The sequence below is a fragment of the Haliotis asinina genome, chromosome 4 (assembly GCF_037392515.1).
Source record: "Haliotis asinina isolate JCU_RB_2024 chromosome 4, JCU_Hal_asi_v2, whole genome shotgun sequence".
Lineage (NCBI taxonomy): Eukaryota > Metazoa > Mollusca > Gastropoda > Lepetellida > Haliotidae > Haliotis > Haliotis asinina.
The window spans coordinates 6,989,866-6,998,042 of record NC_090283.1 but is presented as its reverse complement, the minus strand read 5'-3'; the positions used below and the strand labels follow the sequence as shown (position 1 = coordinate 6,998,042).

The 8,177-nt window shown below is 40.1% G+C and overlaps 1 pseudogene; it reads left to right on the top strand.

The window, feature by feature from the left end:
* Positions 1-2,325: 2,325 nt before the first annotated feature.
* LOC137282254 (beta-1,3-galactosyltransferase 1-like) lies at positions 2,326-4,374 on the top strand (annotated as a pseudogene).
* The last annotated feature ends 3,803 nt before the right edge of the window (positions 4,375-8,177 follow it).

Genomic DNA, 8,177 nt, shown 5'->3' with positions numbered 1-8,177 from the left:
GTAATACATAGTGTGAATGAGTGATGCAATACGAAATGACCATTACGTGCAGGCGTTTTAATGATATTTCTATCTATTTAAGCTATAAAGCAAGACATTGCCCATCAATGAATAGTCACAATTCTGCTCATAGTATAGCAGTTATTGCACAACGTATTGCACCGTCAGAAGACAATGCTCATACAGATTACGAGGCCATTCACTTCAGAATGCACTGAGCATTATCCTGCTGTGCATTAGACTTGTATGGTGGTGTACTGAAACTGAGTGGCGATACCCACCTGACAAGCGTTCTTTGCAGACCGTCACATGCTGGCACTTTTGTTAGTTTGATAGTGAGCTGGAGTGTAGAACGTCGTCAGGATAAATTTTCCTTTAATGCTGTGAGTATTTAGTTTGACATTTTACTTGTAAAAATGAGACTTTGTCTTACATGCAGTGCTGTGAATCGCTTAAATTGCTCCAAGGTACACGTTCGTTAATAACATCACCCTTTACTGACCACGACCGTGTGTTGAAATGTATGACTAACAGAAGAACTGCTCTTTTTCACAAGTACCAACATCGCGTTGTGAGTGAATTAATGAAAATAAATAAATCATTATAATTGTTAATACTGAATATTTATAGAGCGCACTTATCGACGCCCTAATGCTTGCTCAAGGCGCTGGAATTTTTCCCTCGAACACTGGATGTCAACCTCAAAGGTCATATCCTATTATCAATGTCAGCACCCTGGCGCATACGGCTCTTGCTACCATAAGTTTTGATAAAACCTATCAGCGAAGGACAGTACAATATACAGATATGAATATAAAACTGGTATGCAAATCTAATTTATCTAAAATTACGGAAGACAATACAACATTAAACAGTTTATATATTGTACAAACCCGTGAAGGTCCCGGGGTAGAATAGGCCTTCAGCAACCCAAATTTGCCATAAAAGGTGACTATGCTTGTCGTAAGAGGCGACTAACGGGATCGGGTGGTCAGGCTCGCTGACTTGGTTGACACATGTCATCGGTTCCCAATTACGCAGATTGATGCTCATGTCGTTAATCACTGGATTGTCTGGTCCAGACTCGATTATTTACATACCGCCGCCACATAGATGGAATATTGCTGAGTGCGGCGTAAAACTCAACTCACTCACTTATATAATGTACATAACAACTGAGGTGGTCAAATGTAACATATGTAGTATCTGAGATTACACTTTCTAAGTGAAGTACCCGCGTGGGACCCAACCTAAAGAGTACTAGAATTTGTACTTCACTAAATAGTGTAATCCTAAATATGACATATGTTAAACCTACATTTACTCTGTAGTTGATTCAGTGATGGCTTACACTGTAATTCATTAGTTTCTGATTTTCGAAATGTTGTCAACGTTACGTCAACCTGTGGCCTAACTAATTTCCAAGTAGGATAAGAAAGAATAAGGGCATAATTTCATGTTCAATGTTAGCAGCAGAAGCAAATGGCCGAATACCTGTGAAATAAGCAAAGATTGTTTAAATACAGGTCCTCATATTGCGGACTCAGTTGAACAAAGTTGTGTAGCTTACTGATAACTAATTACGGTGTTGGTTAAGTTAAAGTTCGTTTGCTGTACAAAACTACATTTCAGTTGATTACTTATTATGCGTTCTGTGGTTTTGCATAGACAACTTCAGACGGTGAAATTGGTCTGTAAGGTCACGTCCAGGTTTAGGGATGGTTCCACGCCATTGAAATATCCAGGTGTCTAAATGTCACAACAAATATGTGTCAGCGTCTGTAATCATGATTCTGCTAAGTGCTTCAGGAGTTGATAATGTATGATATCAGCTCCCGAAGCAGTGACAGGAGTCTACTCACGAACAGTATTAAGCGCATGTATCGGAAAGGTTTCGTTGTAATTTTCCCCAATCTCAATTGAATAGATTTCTTTTCTTGTCGTTTTTGATATTCTACGAATTCAGATACATGGTTAGATGATGAATATTGTTTCGCCACCTTTATTGGTAATATCTGATTTAATAGTCAATAACTTGCTACCCTTTTTCAGATAGTGAATGGAACACTTGGATCCCATCAGCTCACCTCACCTCACCTCACCTCACCTCACCTCACCTCATCATATTGCATACCTTTGATATGGATATGCGAATTAATTTTGGATACATAGTTGCGCCACTTTGGCGTATACTTTGCATGAAAGTACGCCGTGCTTTGGCTTTAAGAATTCTGAATTTGTCCATGTGGACCATGGGATGGCGACTGAAATAATGTCCAGCTTTCCTCTGTGCCTTCTTAGCCGGTTTGCATTCACTGTTAAACCATGGCTTTCGCTCACGAGGCATTTCACCTTGGGATACACTCGTCAGCTATGTTAGTTCATCTGAAAGGTATGTGATGGCATCAGGAATATCATTAAGAAGTTCCGGTTTCATGTAGAGACAAGTTAACCTTTTCAAGATTCCATCTTGATGATGAAGGAACATCGCACGGCTGAATTCACGGTTTTTGATATTGTTGGGAAATGGTTACTTCCACAGAGGTCGTCATATACTCCTTGACTGCGATCCAGCAACTGACAAATCAAGCACAGAATGTATTCCTGTCCCAGGATGTTAGTACTTATTTGAACCGTTATTATGAATGCATGAATCATTACTTGAAATGAAATATGCTGTAATACAAACACTTTCCCTTTGATTGGCTTCTAATTATTGCACTGAATCCTGCAGGAACTGAAGGTGTGGCGTGGCGTGGCGTATTATATAAAAAAAATTATGCATAGTATACTTATGTATATACTTTACTTCCCCTACATGGGCATTATGTAGGAAGCCCATGTTTGGAGTCCACAACATATGGGAAGCCCATGTTTGTAGTCCACAACATATGGGAAGCCCATGTTTGGAGTCCACAATATATAGGAAGCCCATGTCGGGAGTCCACAACATATGGGAAGCCCATGTGTGGAGTCCACAAAATATGGGAAGCCCATGTCTGGAGTCCACAACATATGGGAAGCCCATGTGTGGAGTCCACAACATATGGGAAGCCCATGTCTGGAGTCCACAACATATGCTAAGCCCATGTTTGGAGTCCACAACATATGGGAAGCCCATGTTTGGAGTCTACAACATATGGGAAGCTTATGTCTGGAGTCCACAGCAGTCGTATTGCTCTAACATTAAAAAGCGACGTAAAAATATATCTACTCACTGACTCACACCGTTACGTCCACTGGTCGTGCATTTCTCACATAGACATTAAAGCCACACCGTTTAGTGTCGTTGGATCCAGTGACAAGTATCAACAATTCTGAAAATGAAATCAGATTTTGTCGAATGTCACAAAGGTTTTATCGAATACTAATTAATCTCTTCCAGGATGGCGAGCACCATCCGACTGAGTACACACAGAAGAAAATCATTTCGATGCACGTTGACACTGATGTTTTTTGTGGCCACTCTGATCTATTTGCTGAGCAGAGAAAACGTTTCTGTCGCCAAAGATGATATGACAATGGCAATCACGGGAAGCTTAAGAAAGACTGTGCATGTATCGAGTCAAATAACTATTCCAAAGACTATCAGTAAACACATGGCTGATATTACTAGATCTTCTACAAGAACCAAAAGCGTTGTCTGATCCCATACTGCGATACTTAAGCATTACACAAAATAGAGATGTTTGGGATAATATGCATATGTACAAATTCTCAATGAACGTCGACAGTTGTAAGGGTGGGGCCCCCGTAGTTGTGATAGTGCACACTGCCATGTATAATGCACAGAAACGACAAAAAATTAGGAAAGGCACAAGTGGCGAGGAACCATTGTTAATTGTTGTGTTTTTAGTTGGAGAAAGTACCAACGCAGAAGTTGAAAAAGAATCGCAGAAGTATCAAGATATTGCACAAGGGAATTTCACAGATTCTAATCATAATCTGACCCACAAGCACATCATGGGTTATCACTGAGTTATCAATCATTGTAAAATTGTTCGCTATTTTATCAAGATTGACGATGATGTCGTTGTCCACGTTGACAATGTGTTGCGGTACCTGTTGCTGAACCCATTACCTGAGGACCATAGTATGTGCCACGTGGAGAAGTCGAGCAAGACGAAAAATTCTGAACAGGAATACCCCTTCATCAGGTACCCCCGATATTGTGCTGGATTTGCATACATAACAACGCTGTCAGTTGTCAAGAGACTACACGCGGCTTCAACATGCATCTACGCAACTGGCCTTCTTGCACTTGCATCCAACCGCACACTGATAGGCTTTCCCAGTGGACAGCACTATAACGGGATGAGGAAGCCGCCTACACGATTTGAAACAGAAGGAATGTTTTTATTGTACCGTAATTAATTGCGTCACAAGTAGAAGACACGAAGGGGATAATATAACTTTGTTCACTGGTCACGAGGGGACCGTGGGTTGAGGTACCCTCGATGTTTGTTTATGTTCCCTGAGCCTGATGTGCGCTTCGAAGATATACAAACATCGAGGATACTGCGACCTATGGTCTCCGAGGGACGAGTATTTATCTTACCGAACACTTCCAAGTTAACTGTAACTGAATATCGGATCGTACACTTCAGCCAACCTGTGTAAATCAAAAGATTTGAATCTTGCATCTTGCTGTTTTTTTCCGTAAGTATTGCCTTAGTAAACTTAATAAAGTCGCCGCGATGTAATTCGCCTTCTAAATATTCACAGGGATTACATTTGCACGTTTTGCCACAATTATTTATAGGAAAGCGAGCCAATGTTTTCATAGCCATCGCTAGATGTTTAGAAAACATTACAGTAATCCCCCTTTCATCGATTTCCATTCTACAGGTGATTCTGCTGTTATAAAGGAAGTATGTACACAAAGGTGATTCAGATAGTATAAATCACATTAGGCATACATGTGTGTTGTCTGTGTATGTGTGTGTTTGTGGGCAGGTGGGGGTGGGGGGAGTGTTGGGGGAGATGTCGAGCCGCAATGTTTTTTGATAAGGGGTGGACTTTCTTCAAAATTAGGAGCATGTCTTTCTCGTGCTTTCTGATTTAATTAGGTATTTCATTTGTAGCAAACATCTTTAATATGAACATATCTACAATATACAGATTAATTCCACTTATAAAGGGCAAGCATGATCTGTTGGATCATTTTAAGGTAAATCGGCCTGAATGGTAAACTAGCAAATACACATGATTTCAGTAAATATATTTATTTCATTTTATGATCGATATATATCAGCGGAGCATGAAGCAATATAACAAACCCCACACAAACGTGAGAGACAGTAAAATGATGTATATTTCTTGAGAAAGTTCACATAAACACTATACGTACTTTGATTTAAGCCGGTTGACATCAATACCGTGCAGGGACCCTGCTGCTGATGGTTTACTTAATATTGTGGCCAGCAATATATTTTTTAGATGGACATTTGACCAAACCAAAGCATCTTTTGCAATGAGCATATCTTCAGCTATATCATCTGAAGATCATACGTACGTTTGATTGGCACTGTATGCATGAAATACCATTACCAGGAAACCAAAGTTGGTATTTTCAACTTTTTTTTGTATTTAAACCACCAAAGTGTTAGATAATTTCAGTTCCATGTTTTACAAAACGTCACCCGTACCAAATATGTGGAAGATTCTGTTGGACTGTCATACAAATTTACTTTTATTGACAGTCTGGAAGACACAGGTCTGTAGATGTCAGAAGGTTTTGTAACACATTTGTGTCACTTGAGGCTCCACTGCACTTCACTACATTAACATGCTGTAAAACCATTGAAGCTGATGGATAATAATATAACATCCTTATGGAAGGTTTCGATGTGTCGTGTTATTATAGCGTGCAGCTCTTCACTGTTCACTGGTGGGGTGGAGTTGTCTATGGGTGTCAGGGGACTCATAGGGTGATATGATTTGTTGACTGGTTGGGATACGTTTGGATATACTAAGGACAAGGGAGTGTTCTGCCCTACTGGGGGGTCTATATATAGTGAAAGAAAAGTGCCCAAGTCTTAACCATTACGTTAATACACAACGTCGTCATTGTTTTATGGCGCAAATTGGGTGCTTAATTATTAACGACGTCAGCGATTGGTTGGTCATTATCACACACATATATATAGGACCATCAGCGTTCAAACCACTTGTGCGTTCCACGTCGTCATTTTGGTCTGAAATTTACGCTAAAATCGACCAGATAAGAGAGAACCTCACCCAGGGGTCTGCTGGTATTATTTGTATCTACACGAGTTGATAAAGTTACAAATATTCCAGGCTTGCCGAGGACAGTTTTAGGTTTAGCAACGGGTGTTGGTATATGTGATGTCAGAAGAGACGAGGATGAGATTATATTTATCATCAAAGATCACTTTTTACTGATTTTCTTTAAAGGATGTACATCTCTGAACACCGTCAAGTTTATAACGTCAAAGCATTGTGAGTCATGTAGCTGATGACTTCAGGGTAGTGCACAAAATCTACTGTCACAACGACATCTTTTGATCTCACACAAGCAATACGTCCTTTGGAACACAGTAGCTTTTTATGACAATTATATTGTACCTATGTACGGATGCATATAGGAATGTGTGTATGTGTTTTTGTGTGTCTGTGAGCGTGTGTGTGTGAGAGAGAGCGAGAGCGAGAGAGAGAGAGAGAAAGAGAGAGAGAGTGCATACGTGTGACTGTGTTGTAACGGACCCTCCTCACGGTCGCAACGTGCATGCGTGCATGGATTGTCTCCCTTGTGCTGTAACAGATCCAGAATATTAATACCGTTAAATGTATACGGGTCCTCCTCTGTGTTGTGAGAGATATTCCACGAAGTCACCATCGATACACGCGATCGTTTATGCACGCGGCGAGGTTGGAGTTGCATGGGTGGGGCGGGACTGGTAGGGATGGTGTTGCTTTGTGTGAAGCGGGGTTGGTAGGGATGGTGTTGCTTTGGGTGGGGTAGGGTTGGTTTTGGTTCACCTTAGGTAAACACGTCAAACACCCAATCGACACAGAACGGAGCTGAAAGGAACCGTATAACCAACTCGAATTTAACTCGGTTACAATTTATTGGGGATTTTTTGTTCGTATGTTATGTTTTTAGTTTGTTCTGAAATATTTTACTTATAATCAATAAAGTTTCATCACAACTGAGCTGAAGCTCGGAGGTGTTTGAACTGAAGCTCTGTGATATTGTAGATGCACACGAGGTCTTATAACCTTCAAAGGGGCAATGCATATTAACTAGCCTGATACTTTCATTTGAATAAATGTTGATGTAGGTTTCTTACTATTTATAAGGATGTAAAATCGAAAGTGAATCATCTTTAAAATTTTGCTTAATCTCTGACCATAATTAAGTTTCAAAACAACTTGAAATGTTCATCTTTCAGTTTCCTCATCACGTACATAAATGAACGCATGCTGACAATGTTTTTCTCTAGATTCCAATAATTGATTTTCACAACTATTCAATTAAGGTCCGTATAAAAATGTCCTTACTCCATCTCGGCTTGGTTTCTATTAGCGTTGGTGAGTCATAGATCCAATACAAATACAAATGATGCATGGATTACACGCGGGTGTAAAGACATTACAGAGAGAGAGAGAGAGAGAGAGAGAGAGAGAGATGAGATAGAGAGAGAGGGAGAGAGAGAGAGAGTTAAGTTTTACGCCGTACTCAACACTATTCAAGCTGTATGGCGGAACTCTGTAAACATTCGAGTCTGGACCAGACAATACAGTGATCAACAGGGTGACCATCGATCTACACGATGTCACCTGTCAGCCAAGTCAGCGAGCCTGACCACACTATCTCATTAGTCGCCTCTTACGAAAGGATACTGAAGATCGACTCTAACAAAGAAATTCAAGGGTCAGTCCTGAAGAAAAAGTGTATTGAAAATGGAGATATGATATTGAGAAAATACACGGGCAACACATAAACCATACTGAGAGAATACATGGACATAAAGAGCTAATAAACAGAAAATACACTGGAAATGCATAGACCATACATAGAAAATACATGTATATGGCATCGACCATACATAGAATTTCAAAGTATTTCTTATGTCAGGGATAAGTCATGCATAGAAAATTCATGTATAACCTACAGTAAACTCATACATGGAAACTAGGTTGAAACCTTCAAT